At 42.4% G+C, this 15,687-nt stretch overlaps 1 protein-coding gene across 1 annotated transcript in view; it reads right to left on the bottom strand.

The window, feature by feature from the left end:
* The window catches only part of hdlbpa (high density lipoprotein binding protein a), a 50,197-nt gene extending 34,998 nt beyond the window's left edge, over window positions 1–15,199 (bottom strand). Inside the window, exon 1 of the mRNA XM_063046219.1 lies at window positions 15,119–15,199. The gene's annotated coding sequence lies outside the window, so the exon portion shown is untranslated. The remainder of the gene's footprint in view (window positions 1–15,118) is intronic.
* Between the last annotated feature and the right edge of the window lie 488 nt (window positions 15,200–15,687).

Below are 15,687 nucleotides of genomic sequence, written 5' to 3' on the forward strand. Positions count from 1 at the left end.
CTTCTATAGAAGGGACTGGAAGAATAAAACTGTTAAAGATTTTGTTTTGAAACAAAATGCCTAGTTTAACAGAAGCATTCAGTTCACATGTATCGAATCACTGAGAGCCAGTGCTCTGCACTATGGGATGTACTGTTCCAATATCTAGGTTAAATTGCAAGATTGTATAATGAAACCAATTTACAACACTGGCCAGGTTTGTATTTTTATCATACTTTATTATTCAAGTCAGGAACGACAGAGCAATCTAGAAAGATCAGACTGCTCAGTGGAAGGAGCAGAGATACAAGAGTGAGAAAGGACCACGGAATACAGCAGGATCCAAAAGCATCTGCCAAAAATAAAATCTGTTGCTTTGCCAAGAGGTAGTTTTTGGGACTAAATTCCCCTCCATGCCCTGACATCTATACCCATGAGATGGTGCTAAACATGGGATCCCAGATTCTTGCAGTCAAAACAACCTGTGGATAAACAAGCCAAAAATCAGGTGAGGGGGTAGAAATAGAATGGATTTGAAACCTGCTTCAATTGAGGGAATGCAAATCAGGTCAATTTTAAGCCAATCTTAGAAAAAATGAAACATGAAGAAGGAATTTGCATAACTAAAATAAACATTGAAACTACAGCAAGCAGCAGCTGGTAAAGTCACAAGTAGTGACACATATACATCTGTGATAAACTGAGCTACAGGCGAGAAATAAATTGGTACAACACAATATGGCAAGAGACAGGAACACAAATTCCACAGAAAACTGACATGCATGGATAACAGCTTTTTCTCAAATTTAAAATATTCACACTTGTTTGGCATAATGCTAATATGAAACTTCTACTGACTAATAAACACTAAGCAGTGTGGCCATTTTACACTGCTGTTAGTGAGGGATCAACATTGCTCACAACCCGTGCTGAATAATACTGAACAATTATTTTAAATATACTAAATCCAAAAAGAAACACCATTTTTCATGACTCAGAAAAGATGAGATCACCATTATTTATTGGTTGAAATGGTATATTCAGATGGAGAAGCAGCAATCCATATTAACCTCTGCCTCAGGGATTAAGAGGCAAGCTACCTTCCAACTCAACACCCAAGGTGGAACACCAAAAGTTTGGAACTGAAATCAAGACAGGGTAGCTAGCCGCAAGAAAATGGCCAATAGGTCAGGCAGCTCATGTGGAATGGGAAGCAACAAGTATTCATAGTTGCTCTGGAAATGAACTAAAACATTAACTTTTCCTCATTCCACAGACACTGGCCCTGAACTGTTGACCATTTTTCTGCTTTTAGATTAGAATTCCAGCATCTAAATTTGATTTAATAACCAAACCCAGGTGATTGAGGTAGAAAACCAAAATGATATATTCATTTGAACACATTTTAATAAGCAAAATGGCAGGCACACTTTTATAACTTATACACTCCCCCTCCCCCCTCCGAAACAATAGATCCAGCAAAAAGTCCAGTAACATTGAATAATTACTGAAGGATCCAGATTCAAACTGTGGTGGAAGAAGCCAGGGCCAGTCAAGGAATAGCAAGACCAAGTCATTCCAGGAACAGAAAGATGAGACGCCACAATGCTATCAAAGACTGCAGTTACTCGGTCAGTAAGAATGAAACAGCCACTTTCAGTGTTTCTGAACAGCCGTTCTAATGTTAAATGTCAACTTGGCAGCCATCTACTATTTCAATAAACCACTGATGCCACCTCACCAGTTACAAAACTCACCCATAAACAGTAGAAGGATTAAGGGAAGATTTAAAATGTAGGTCAAAATAAGTTGGCTCTTAAATACAGTTGAAAATCAAAAGTGGAGCTTGCTCAAATGTTATTTTATGTTACCTTGTCTGTTAGGCAAAGCACTGCAAGTTCTCAGCTTCTGGCATCTCACCTGAGCAATTCTACTTCCCCCTTCTGTACACAAGCTCTTAAACACCTTCATTTTCCCACATTCTAGTTAGCGTGAATCTTTACTTGCCACAATTTCAGGGATAACAGGGTAGTGCAATGTTTAGCACAATGCTTTACAGTACTGGGACCTGGGTTAATTCCTGCTGCTGCCTGTAATGAGTTTGTACGTTCTCCCTGTGACCACTTGGGCTTCTTCCAGGTGCTTTGGTTTCAAGTTGCAACAGTAGGTAGGTTAACTGATCGCTGTAAATTGTCCTGTGATTGGACCAAGTTTAAATTGGGGGACTGCTGTATTATGCAGCTCAAAGGGCCAACTCTGTGCTGTATGTCAATACACAATCAAAATGCTTAGCTGAAATTTGAGGCAACACCAGACAGGCCAACTGTAGTACTTCAAGTGCCACAGTGACCAAAGCCATCAACTCAGACTGGACTCAAGCAACTTCCAGCATCTACAGTTCAATCTCTCCTAGATTTTACGAAGTCATTTGAAAAAGGGAGATTTCCAAGTAGTTCTTAGAAATATCTGCTAGAAGAGACAACTTTGGGAAAATGGTGCCTGACAGTCCAACCTCTTCTCTGGCTATTAATTGAAAAACATTTTGAAGGAGAGGCCTTTCTTCATAGCAAACTGAAGAGATTGTACACCAACTTTTGTATTGTACAGATTAATATACAGACACAGCTGGATCTCAGGTGGTCTGCTGGAACAAAAACAACAAGGTTCATAATACATGGCTGTTATTCATAGCAAATCGATAACATTGTTCAAACATTAAGGGAGCAAGTATTTAAAACCAAGATGCACTGAATTTCCCCACTATAGCTCCTTTTGGAGGGCATCAAATCTTCGGGACTCTCTAACCCACAGAGGGTCTAGGTGATTACATCAAAGTGGAAGTAGCAATTTTTTTTGAAGGGCGGAAATAATTAAATAAGGGAATTAACAGCCATGGGGATAGATAATCCATAATGATATTGAGTGTGGAGCAGGCTTGAGGGACCAGTGAAAGTAGTCTCCTTCGCTCCTCTATTCCCCCCCCCCATGTCCTTGCAATGCAAAATAAAATTGCACTTTTATTCCTCAAAAATACCCCTTCTCAGTGGGGTGGATCTGTTCAACCATATACCTAATCAGCAAATCAAGCAACAGCAGAGACTTTGGGTGCTTAATATTCAGTTGAAAAATAGATTAAAAAATGGTGCTTTATGTCAAAAATTCACATTACACATTTAAGTGGAAATAAAATACCATGGATTCCTTTTGATTGGGACACATCAGGACCGGTATATTTTTGCCCAATTAAGTGACTGCATCAATTTCCCAAAGTTTCATGGAAATAGTTAAAAAGGTCTGAAAAAGTTTAACTCACTAATACTTTCTGTATTTAAATGAAATACAGAATTAGAACACTACCAGACTATATTTGTTCCTAATAGTTACCCAAGGATTTGGGGTGCACTTCCATCTTCTTTTGGTTGGTTGCAAGTGAACAAAAATCAGTAAGTACAGACACCTAGTTCAGATAATGGACTGCCGTCATACATTACTTTTGACGATTGCATCATCGGAGTTTTCATTTGCATACTAACATTCAAAATGATGGTCCATACCTACAAGTTCTTCGCCATTCCTAACTTGAAGCATTAAAAATAATTTCATTTACACTTCTGGCTATCTCTGGCATCACAAAGCCCCAATTCTTGAAAGCAGAGAGCAGAAAAGTCCTGAATTGTCTTACTACTTGCTTCTTGCCAATCATCACTGACACAATAAATTGTTGCTTTTTTTGAACACAAAACACACAGAACTGATGCCATTTAGAAACTCAAACAAGAGAAGAAGAAAAAATCTGCAGATATTGGAACACACCTACCTACCTGGAAGAACTCAGCAGGCCAGGCAGCATCTATGAAAAAAGTACAGTCGACAATTCGGGCTGAAACCCTTCGGCAGGACTGGAGGGAAAAAGATGAGGTGTAGATTTAAAACATGGGGAGGGGGAGAGAAACACAAGGTGGTAGGTGAAACTGGGGGGGGCGGGAGAGAGAGATTAAGTAAAAAGCTGGGAAGTTGATTAGTGAAAGAGTTAACGGCTGGAGAAGGGGAAGTCTGTTAGGAGAGAACAGAAGGCGGTGGAAGAAATAAAAAGGTGGGGGGGAGGGGGAGGAGCACCAGACAGAGGCAATGGGGCAGGCAAGGGAAAAAAAAGGCAAGAAGAAAATGGGAATGGGGAATGGTGAAGGGGTGGGATTACCGGAAGTTCGAGAAATCAATGTTCATGCCATCAGGTTGGAAGCTACCCAGATGGAATACAAGGTGTTGTTCCTCCAACCACAGTGTAGACTCATTGTGATAGTAGAGGCCATGGATGGACATATCAGAATAGGACTAGGAAGTGGAATTAAAATGGGTGACCACTGGGAGATCCCACTTCTGGAAGCACTGCTTGGGGCCCTGAATGGTAGTGAGGGAGGAGGTGTAGGGGTAAGTGTTCTGCTTGCAAGGCTAAGTGCCAGGAGTGAGAACAGTGGAGAAAGACAAACGGACAAGGGAGAGATCCCTGCGGAAATCAGAAAGGGGGAGGGAAAGACATGCTTGGTGGTGGGATCTCGTTGGAGACACCAGAAGTTATGTGCTGGACACAGAGGCTGGTGGGGTGGTAGGTGAGGTTAGAAACATCTGTCCCAATGAAGGGTCTCAGCCTGTAACATTGACTATTTACTCTTTTCCACAGATGCCGCTTGATCTGCTGAATTTCTCCAGCATTTTGCGTGTTACTTGTATTTTCCACATTGGTAGATTTTGCCGTTTTTGTATTTTCACGGTTAGCTTAGTTCTTTAAAAGTTGTCCTAAATAAGTGGCTGCCCCGATTAACCGGAATCAACTGTATTTCAAGCATCTTCCCATGAATTATACCCATTCTCCCAAGAGGGTGAATGAAGTATTTGCAGTTCTAATGCATCGAGCCTACTGCTCCACAAGGAGTAACTGCTATTTAAGGAGGCAGGTTTGAAATGAATTTCAACTGATTGAGGAAAAACTGTTTTTGGAAAGAAAAACCCTTCAATTTGAATTGCAGGATTTTAAATCAGTAGGAATAATTTCCCATCCAGTACTTAAAACAATGAAAGATTTCACTCTAAAGGAATATTCAAGTAGCAATTTGAATTTTCAATCCATCAAACAAAGTATTAAAGGAAATAGCTTACCCAATACCAGAGATAATCCTATGATTAATTTTATAAAGGAAAAAAGGTAAAATAAAAATTCAAGTAACAGCCGAGCTCAAATAAATAGTACGTGCAAGTCCTACTTTAGGGATATGTACTAAACCTGCCTTGACATACAATGCCCCACAGTCAGAAGATATCCCCCCCCCCCACCCCCAGGATAAAGGAAAAGGAACTATCAAGTAGAGACGAACCTCCCATGGGACCATTTGAAGTAAAACATTTTCTACCCTCAACTAACACGTGGCCGTTATCACATTTAACCAATTTAATTATTTCAAAACACACAGCGTGAGATACTGTTAATGTTCCTGAAGGCACACAGCTCAGAACCAGACCCTTCGATCCTACCTCCCCCACCCCCCACATCCACCCCAAACACCATCTGAACTCATGAGATCTGCAGGGACTTCCAGAGACCTGTAGGCAAGGTGCCAGATATAGGCTTAATGGTGGGGTAAAGGGGACATTGATAGCATGGACAAAGATGACCAAGTTTAAATAAAACAGGGCAACACTGAATGGTTGTTTTGATTAGTACTAGCAAAACAAGTATTTGACCACTCGAGATTGGTATTGGAGGATAAAAATCTATATTCATTATTTGGATCCTGGAGTGCAAACCACAATTCTAAAAATCAGCAAACAGCAAACTTGATAGTACAGGTTGAATACCCCTCCAAAATCCAAAAACATACCAAATCCTTGTGACATGATGTCACAAATGGAAAACCCAAAAACCCCTAAGGTGTTGGGAAGGTTCCCAGGCGATGCACAGGTCTCTGCACATCATAGACCGGGGGTCCCCAACCTTTTCTGCACCGCGGACCGGTTTAATATTGACAATATTCTTGTGGACTGGCCGGCTGGGTGAGGGGGGGTATGTTCAAGTAGGGTTAAACTCACCTCAACATGTCTTTTACAGTTAGGGTTGCCAACTTTCTCACTCCCAAATAAGGGACAAAAGTAGCAGTCAAATCCTGACGAAGGGTCCCGGCCCGAAACCTCGACTGTACCTCTTCTTATAGATGCTGCCAGGCCTGCTGCGTTCACCGGCACTTTTTGTGTCTGTCATAGTCATACTTTATTGATCCCGAGGGAAATTTGGTTTCGTTACAGTTGCACCAACCAAGAACAGAGTATAAATATAGCCATATAAAACCGTAAATAATTAAATAATAATATGTGAATTATGCCAGGAAATAAGTCCAGGACCAGCCTACTGGCTCAGGGTGTCTGACCCTCCAAGGGAGGAGTTGTAAAGTTTGATAGCCACAGGCAGGAATGACTTCCTATGACGCTCTGTGCTGCATCTCGGTGGAATGAGTCTCTGGCTGAATGTACTCCTGTGCCCACCCAGTACATTATGTAGTGGATGGGAGACATTGTCCAAGATGGCATGCGACTTGGACAGCATCCTCTTTTTCAGACACCACCATCAAAGCGCATCAGAGAGACACTTGTGTTTAGCCTGAGAAAGACTACCATGACCATGAAGCCTTGCGCGGGCACCTGTGTACGTGCCGATTTTTTCCCCCACAAATCGGTTTTGGCTCAATCTTCCCGACTACACTGTACATACATTATTTCCACTTTATATAGAATGTGTACTTATCGTATCATTAATGTTTTTACTATATGTTAGTGTTATTTTAGGTTTTGTGTGTTATTTGGTATGATTTGGTAGGTTATTTTTTGGGTCTGGGAAGGCTCAAAAATTTTTTCCATATAAATTAATGGAAATTGCTTCTTCGCTTTACGCTATTTCGGCACGAAAGGTTCCATAGGAACACTCTACCTTAGCGGGGGAAATATGGGACAAGGGTGGTCCTGTATGGGAGAAACCAATTTAGCCCAATATACGGGATGTCCCGGCAAATACAGGACAGTTGGCAACCCTATGTTCAACTTAAACAGTGCGTGACAGGGAATGAGGAAAGGTGCAGCTGACTCACATCGTTTCCTCGCGGCCCGGTAGCATATGCTTTGCGGCCCGGTGGTTGGGAATCGCTGTCATAGACAGTTCTGAGAAGTGACTTCACATATGTAATGAACAGAAGCAAATGAAATACAGAAAATGCACAAAACAAAAAAAAAGCAAGTTTGCAAAGATCATTGCTGATGAAAGTCTAACCAGAACAAGTCTACAATGCTTTTTGTTTTTATACCTTACATAAAATCTAAAACCAAAGTAAGATACAAATACCGTAGACATAGGAGCAGGATGAGGCTATTTGGCCCATTGAGTCTGCTCCAGCATTCCACCATGGCTCATCCATTCCCCTCTCAACCCCGTTCTCCTGCCGTCTCCCTATAACCTTTCACACCCTGTCTCAATCAACCTTCGCCTTAAATACAGCCAATGACTTGGCCTCCAATACCGAAGTGCCAACGAATCCCACAGATTGACCACTTTCTGGCTAAGGAAATTCCTCTTCATCTCCATTCAAAATGGATGTCCCTCTACTGAGGCTGTGTCCTCTTGGTCCTAGACTCCCCCACCATAGGAAGCATCCCCTCCATTTCCACTACCTTGGTCTTCACACATTCCATAGGTTTCAACAAGATACACCCCTCATTTTCCCAAATCCCAGCGTCATCAATTGCTCCTCATGATAACCCCTTCATTCCTGTAATCATTCTCATGAACCTCCTCTGAACCTTCTCCAATGAACCTTGAACCCACACACTGTTTCTTAAATAACAGCCCAAAAGTGCTCACAATACTCCAAGTGAAGTCTCATTAGTGCCTTATACAGATTAGGCATTACATTCAAGTTCTCTCAAAATGAATGCATTTGCCTTCCTTACCACTGATTCAACCTACAAATTAACTTTTAGGGAATCCTGCATGAGCACTCTCAATTGCACCTCAGATTTTTGAATTTTCACCCCATTTAGAAAATAGAATACACTTTTATTCCTTCTACTAAAGTGGATGACCATACACTTCCCAACACTGTATTCCATCTGCCAATACTTTGCCCATTATCAAAAATCTGTCAACACAACCTGCCTCTCCACCCATCTTCATATCGTCCACAAACTTGGCTGTCATCAAAATCATTGACATACAAAGTAAAATGAAGAGGTCCCAACACAGACCCCTGCAAAACACCACTACTCACTGGCAGCCAATCAGAAAAGTCTCCCTTTATTCCCAATCTTTGCCTCCTGCCAATCAGCTAATGCTCTATCTATGCTACTGCTTTTCCTTTAATATCATGGGTTCATAGCTTGTTAAGTACCCTCATTCGTGGCATTATGTCAAAGGCCTTCCGAAAATCCAAGTCCACGACATCCACCAATGGAGGCACAGTAAAAAAAGGCCAAAGTCAGCATGGTTTGCTTAACAGAAAATTTTGTCTGACAAATCTGTTGGAATTCTTTGAGGAGATAATAAACAGGATAGAATTCTCCTTTGTCTATCCTGTTTATTATCTCCTCAAAGAATTCCAACAGATTTGTCAGACAAGATTTTCTATTAAGGACACCATGCTGACTTTGGCCTTTCTACTGTGCCTCCAAATACTCTGAAACCACATCTTTTCTCCTGTTGCAATTTGTATTCCACATTCTGGCTACTATTTGGAGGCCTGTATACAACTCCCATCAGGGAACTTTTACTTACGTTTCTTAACTCCACCTACAAGGATTCTATATCTTCCAAGCCTCTGTCAACTCTAAGAATTTGATTTCATGTTTTAAGCAGAGCCACGCCGCCCCCATCTGCCTGCTTGCCTGTCCTTCTGATACAATGTGCATCCTTAGACGTTCAGTTCCCAATTATAATCATCTTTCAGCCATGACTCAGTGATACCCACGATGTCATACTGGCTAATCTCCAACTGCACAAGATTACTTACCTTATTCCATATACTGTGTGCATTCAAATATAACACCTTCAGTCCTGTATTCATCACCCTTTTCAATTTCACACCCCCTTCCACACCGCAACTCATCCCCCGACTGCCATTTTGCCCTATCCTTCCCGGCAATCTTGCCACACACTGCCTCTGCTTGTAACCCAACAGTTCTATCACTCTGGTTCCCATCTCCTGCCAAATTAGCTGAAACCACCCCAACACCTCTAACAAATCCTGCCTGCGAGGATATCAATCCCTCTCAGGTTCAGGTGTAACCTGTCACTTTTGTACAGGTCATAAGAGATCCCAATCATCCAGAACTATGAAGCCCTGGCCCCCCCACACCAGTTTCTCAGCCACATCTGGCAGGCAGCATACCATCCAGGTGTCTCCATAGCATCCACAGAATCTCATTTCTACTTCTCTAACTATGGAATCCCTTATCACTACTGCAGTCCTCTTCTTCTCCCCTACCCTTCCGAGCCACAGCACCAGAAACCTGGTCACTGCAGCTCCCCCCCTCCCCAACAGTACCCAAACGGTACACTTATTATTGAAAATTCCCTCCCTGTAGCTCCTATCTGTCATCTCCTCGATTTCCCGTATGAGCCGAAGGTCATCAAGCTGCGGTTCCAGTTCCACAACACATTCTCTAAGGAGCCGCAGCTCGGTGCACCTGGTGCAGATGTGGTTTTCCGGAAGGCTGGAGGTCTCCCGGAATTCCAACATTTCCCAACAAACACAGAGTCCCTGCAGCCATTCTCACTGCTCTAATTAGGCACTAACAGACAATAGAATGAAGAATGAAGAAAATAAAGTAGACACTTTGCCTAAGCCCGATGAGTCAAAGCCTCCCCACTAACCCTGAATCACTCACAGAAGGCACTCCAAAACTAAAAGTCTGCTCTGCTTGTTAACATCTTATTTTTATTCATCCTTGCTAATGAATCATGGCTGCACCACTGTAAAATTCCTGCAAAAACTTTTTTTAAAAATCTCACTCCCGGACCTGTGTGAAGCTTCCTCCACCAATTCGATAGTGAAGCTGAAAAAAAAGTGTACCGTAACCTTTTAATCAAAACTGGCCATTGTAGGTGGAGAGAGAAAGCCTGCTGTTGTTTGTTGGTGGTCAACAGCTGGTTCAGGTATTCTCCTGAAACTGGTTTTGTTACACTGCACACACTATATTTTCATTGTATTCATGGAATGTAGTAAGTACATAACTACGATGAACAAGTGTAACACAAATACTGCTTACGGTAGCACATAAATTCAGAGTTGGGAATGATGACGACCACAAGCTATCTCATTATACATCCCAAAATCTGAAACACTTCTGGCTCGAAGCATTTTGGATAAGGGGTAGTCAACCTCTATTATGAGCTGTAAAGGGTTAATGATGAATTGTTGGAGGAGACAAGCTGGTAGAATGGGTAGCTGTATGCCGAGAACTACAAAGCCACATGTTGCAGTAGAAGGTACAGGGAACTCTGCAGGTATGCATACACAACCTATTGCAAACTACAGGGCATGTCAAACAAGCAATTCACAAGTCATACAAATCTGAGCTCATCAAGTGTCACAACACATCAAAGTAGAGAATTCTTATTGAACTTTCACAAACTGGTTAATATCAAATGTTAAGTTTCATATGTACAAAGAAAGTAAAGGAAATAGAAGGTTCCAGAAAAGATTCATGGGGGGAAAAAAAAGTTAAGTTGAGGCTGTTCTCCTTGGAGTAGGGAATACAAAGTGAGGGCAGGCTGTTCTCTTCACATAGTTTGAAAATGTTACAGCACTGTTGCCTTCAAGATATTGGCCAAATGTACAGTGTGAAAAACTTGCAAAGCCACAGAACCTGGACTGGTGGATGGAGCTACAGGTGCTTTGTAGCACCTGCACGGTTTAAATAATCTCTATCTGCACTAATCAGTGACAATTCCTTAATCACGACTGTTATAGGATCTTGCTGTGCTTAGCTTCTGTGCTACTGCATTTCTTCAGGGGTTGAAAGGAGTTTTGTTCTTCATCAGCTAGTTAAATAGTGTCACAACAAGAAGCACATTACCCTCAATGTCTGCGAGACCGAGGGATTGATTATGGTCTTCCAGAAGGGAAATTGGAAGAACATACACACCCACCCTCATTGAGGGATCAGTAGTGGAAAACGTGAGCAGCTTCAAATTCCTGGGCATCAATATCCAGGGAATCTATCATGAGCCCAACCCATCAATGCAACCACAAACAAGCCATATCAGCAGCCTTCATTTGGGTTTTGAGACGACCTGGTACAGATTTTCTAGAGATGAGACCATTCTGACAGGCTGGTGCGGAAGCTGAAGCCCACGAGATTACAAAAGGATTGGAGACCCAGCCAGTTCCATCATGGACACAACACAACCCTCCCCACCACTGAGGGCATCGCGAGGCAGTGTCTCAGGAAGACAACATCCATCATCCCGGACATGGCCTCTTCCTGTTACTAACATCAAGTGGGACCCACACTCAACACGTTTGCTCCCCTCTGCCATCAGACTTCTGAAAAGTCCACAAACAATACCCTGTTATTCACCTTTGCACTAATTATTTTGTAACTTAAAGCAATTTTTAAATCTTGCACTGTACTGTTGCTGCAAAACAAACTTCACAACGCGTCACTGATAATAAACCTGATTCTGAGACAACCAATACCTATTAAAGAAACAGTAAATAAGGCAATAACTCTTACTGATAAATCAAATCACACAAACTGTAGACAAGGGCAGATTCTGGCAGATTACTCAAGCACTCAAGATACCAAAAAAAAAGCTGCGATTGACAATAGGTAAAATCATCGAGGTATGATTTGCAACCCCAATTACTCTTTTTTTTAAAAAAACCAGTTAAGTAAATCAAAGATGCTCTCCTCCCACCATTTCAAGTTTATTTTATTGCAATTCAGTATGGAATAGGCCCTTTGAGCCACACTGCCCAGTGATCCCCTGATTTAATCCTAGTCTAATTGTGAGACAATTAACTTACTAACTCACACATCTTTGGACTGTGAGAGGAAACACACCCGGTCACAGGAAGAACGTACAAAGTCCTTACAGGCAGTGACAGGAATTCAACCCGGGTCACCAGTACTGTAAAGCTTTATGCTAACCACTATGCTACCGTGCCACCTACGCAGAAAGGAAAAGAAAAATGTCTGGAAGCAATTGAATCACAAAAGCTGCAGTTCTTTTAGGTGTCACACGTACTATTGCGACCTGAGTTCGATTCTGACCCAGGGTGCTATCTATTCTTTTGGACATAAAATTGCCCCTAGCATGCAGCTAAGCAGTAGAATCTGGGAAAAAAGTTGATGGGAATGTGGAGAGAACAGGTTGCAGGGAAAAACTAATGGGAGAAAGCGATTGTTCTGTGAGCAGATGTGGACAGCCCAAGCTGGAAAGGAATGTTAAAACTGTTAACACTGAGCACAACTGCCAGCTTTAAAATTCTGATCGAAGTGCAGTTTTTGTATGCACACTTACACAAAAATAAATCCAAGAACTGACGGCTTTTTCCTCCAGAAAAAAAACATTTTAGCCCCTCTTACATTCCCTACTGTTTTTGCCCCACCACTAGGGGTCATAACTTGGCAGAAAATTAATTCCAAATTCGTTCCCCTGATTATGGTAACTTATGCCCAATTACTACTCAAGACCTTGGCGCATTTCAGTGTGTTAAGGAAAGCGACTGAGTGAAATATTATATGGAAGTAGATAAAGCAGATGGCAAAATGTATTATGGGTATGTACCCAAGAGCTTTAATCTGAAAATATCCTAGCTTGCCAAAGGAATGTTTCGTTGTACAGCTCAAAAAGAAAAATGTAGTCTTTACAGCTAGATTTTTCTGAGTGTAAGGGGATTATGGGAACAGGCAAGTTGAGCCTAGACCAAGAACGGATTAGCTATGATCTACGGAATGGCACAGCTGACTCACGAGTGAATGGCCTTTTAGTGTTCTCACATTCACACAATGTGGGACTTGGTACCACACAATTAATGCAAACAGCTGGCAAGGGTGGGATGGGGAAAATATGAAAGCACTTAGAAATAAATTGGAAGACGTTTGTTTGCAACACAAGTAGTGACAGACTGGAGAATAGGCTGTTTCTGCATTACAAGTACAATGTTCAAACTATTTCTTATTATGAAACAATGGAAAAATGCAAAACAGTTCAATAAATTACAGCTCTGTAATCTTACAGTTCAGATATTACTTCATTAAGAAATAATTTCTTTGCACGATGAAAACTGGCCAAATTAACAAGAATCATGTCAAAAAATGGTATAAAATTGTAGAATGCTATTTCAGAGAATTCCAGCTGTTTTGCATTTTATTTTATTCAGAGACACAGTGGGGAACAGACCCTGTTGGCCCAGTGAGCCGCACTGCCCAGCTGTTTAACACCAGCCTAAATCACAGGAAAGTTGACAATGACCGGTACACATTGCTGGACTCAGGAGGAAACTCACAGAGTTCAGAGTGAACGTACAAACTCCTTACAGATGGCGCTGGAATTGAACTCCGAAGCGCAAGCTGTAATAGCATCATACTAACCTCGATGCTACGGTGGCGCCCTGCAACAAAATGGAATCTAGGTACGTTAGCAGATAAAGAACTGGACCAGTAAAAAACATGTTAAAGACCATGCACACTTGTGTGTAACCAGAATGACTGATGTAGAAACAGTTAATATATATAAAAACATAAAAGCTCACAGAAATCAATCAATTTAAGTTTCAAGGCACACAGCGCCAGCACAGATTAAAATGATTAAATTTACCATCTCAGAACAAATACTTTAAAAGGTATAAAGTGGGGATGAAATTTACTCTTAAAAATCATTCATCTATCTTCATACTGGCTGGAAAGGTATATCAGCTGATCCACATGTATATATCACGCAAGTAATCCTGCGTGATGCATAACATGTGGCAGATTATGGTGCCACACATACAATCTTTTGGCGACGAAGTGAATTCAGATCTTAAAAATGTTAGGAGCAATCACTGGGTACAGACAACTGAGGGGAAAGCGAAAAAAAAAATTGACATGAAAGTTAATGAACATTGACTATACGATAATGATACATCGTGAAAACAAATCAGTAAACTGGTCTGTACACTAATTCCGCAATCCTGGCACTTTGAATTAACATCTTCACATAATAATCTAACACACAAAAAACAAAATCAGCACCCAATGTCAGACAAAAGTATGGGAAAACTTGCAAGCCAAAAACAGATTGCCCTTTCAGAGCCCATCCCATAAAATGCTTCAGAAAGTGACAACGTCACCAGACAAGCCGGTGAACGGCTGAAACAACCAAAAAAATAATATGATGGGAAAAAATCTGGAAAAAAGACTGGGAAAAAAAGTGAAGGCAATTGTAAAACAGGGCAAGGGCTTTAAATGTAGATTGCAGAAATCCCAGACATTTTTACCACAGACCTGTTCTGAATTATTCCACGTAGCAAAACTCATTGCATAATCACTTTTGTTTCAGTAAAAAAAACAAACACCAGCACTTCTGAATATTTCAATTATAAAAGATATCAATGATCAGAAGTAGGACTAAAAAGGGGGGGGCATCAAATCAGGTCACTCTGTCATTAGGAATTTTTTGGGTGGGGAGGGGGAAACAGAAAAAGAGAAAACTTTTAAGGTGAAAAAACTTTGGAAAAACTTCGCAGAGTTTGTGCGCCTGCGCAGTGCTGACACGTAGCTCTTATCCCAGCGGCTCTCGCGCAGCGGAAAAAAAATGAGTAGCGGCTCGGTGGGAGCGCGTCCGCCGGCCGCTGGCCGCCTCACACCGGGCCCCCAGCACCACACAACCCGGCGCACAGCGGCCCTCAGTACCCCTGCTCCCACCCCGTCCCCGGGCCGGGCCAGGCTGCAGCCGGCGCCACCGCAAGCCAAGAATAGGCTGGCGGTACAGTAAATGGCAGGCCCCTGGACCCAGCTGCTCACCGACAGCCAGTTGGCTCAGGCGGGTCTGCGGGACGGTGACACCTGGTCACCGTGGCCGAGTCCGGGAGCCAGGGCGGCCTCCTCCGGTGCTTACCAGGTCGTGATGTCTTCACAGCTCTCTCGGATAGAGAAGCTCCTGAACTCCAGAGTGAGGGGAACCGCAGGGCGGCCGCTTATAGCCGGGCCTCTGCCCCAATCACAGGTCGAGACGTCAGAGTGGGGGCGTGAGGGTGGGGAGAGGGAGAGGGAGGGAATAGGAATAGGAGATGGATGAGGGGAAGAAAAGGAGCAAAGTGGGGGAGAGGGAAGCATATAGGGTTCTGGAGAATAAAGAACAGGGAAAGAAATAATGAGGGAAGGAAGAAGGGGAATGAACCCCTCGTTCAGAAAGTAGGGAAGGGGAATGAGGGAGAGACAGTGGAATTGTAGAATGAGAGGTTGGAATCTGAAATGAAGAGATGGGAATGAGCCACCAAGATGATGTGAAATGGGGGGTGAAGAAGGGACAAAGGTGGCATTGGGAAGGGATGGGGAATGGCGAGTTGAATGGAGTAGGAGAATGAGGGATGAGAAGGAATGGATGGGGAGGAGAAAGGAGGGATGGAAGGAAGACAGGAAGAGACAAAGGTGGTGCAGATGGAGGAAAGTGCAGAAAGGAGTATG

The sequence above is a fragment of the Mobula hypostoma genome, chromosome 4 (assembly GCF_963921235.1).
Source record: "Mobula hypostoma chromosome 4, sMobHyp1.1, whole genome shotgun sequence".
Lineage (NCBI taxonomy): Eukaryota > Metazoa > Chordata > Chondrichthyes > Myliobatiformes > Myliobatidae > Mobula > Mobula hypostoma.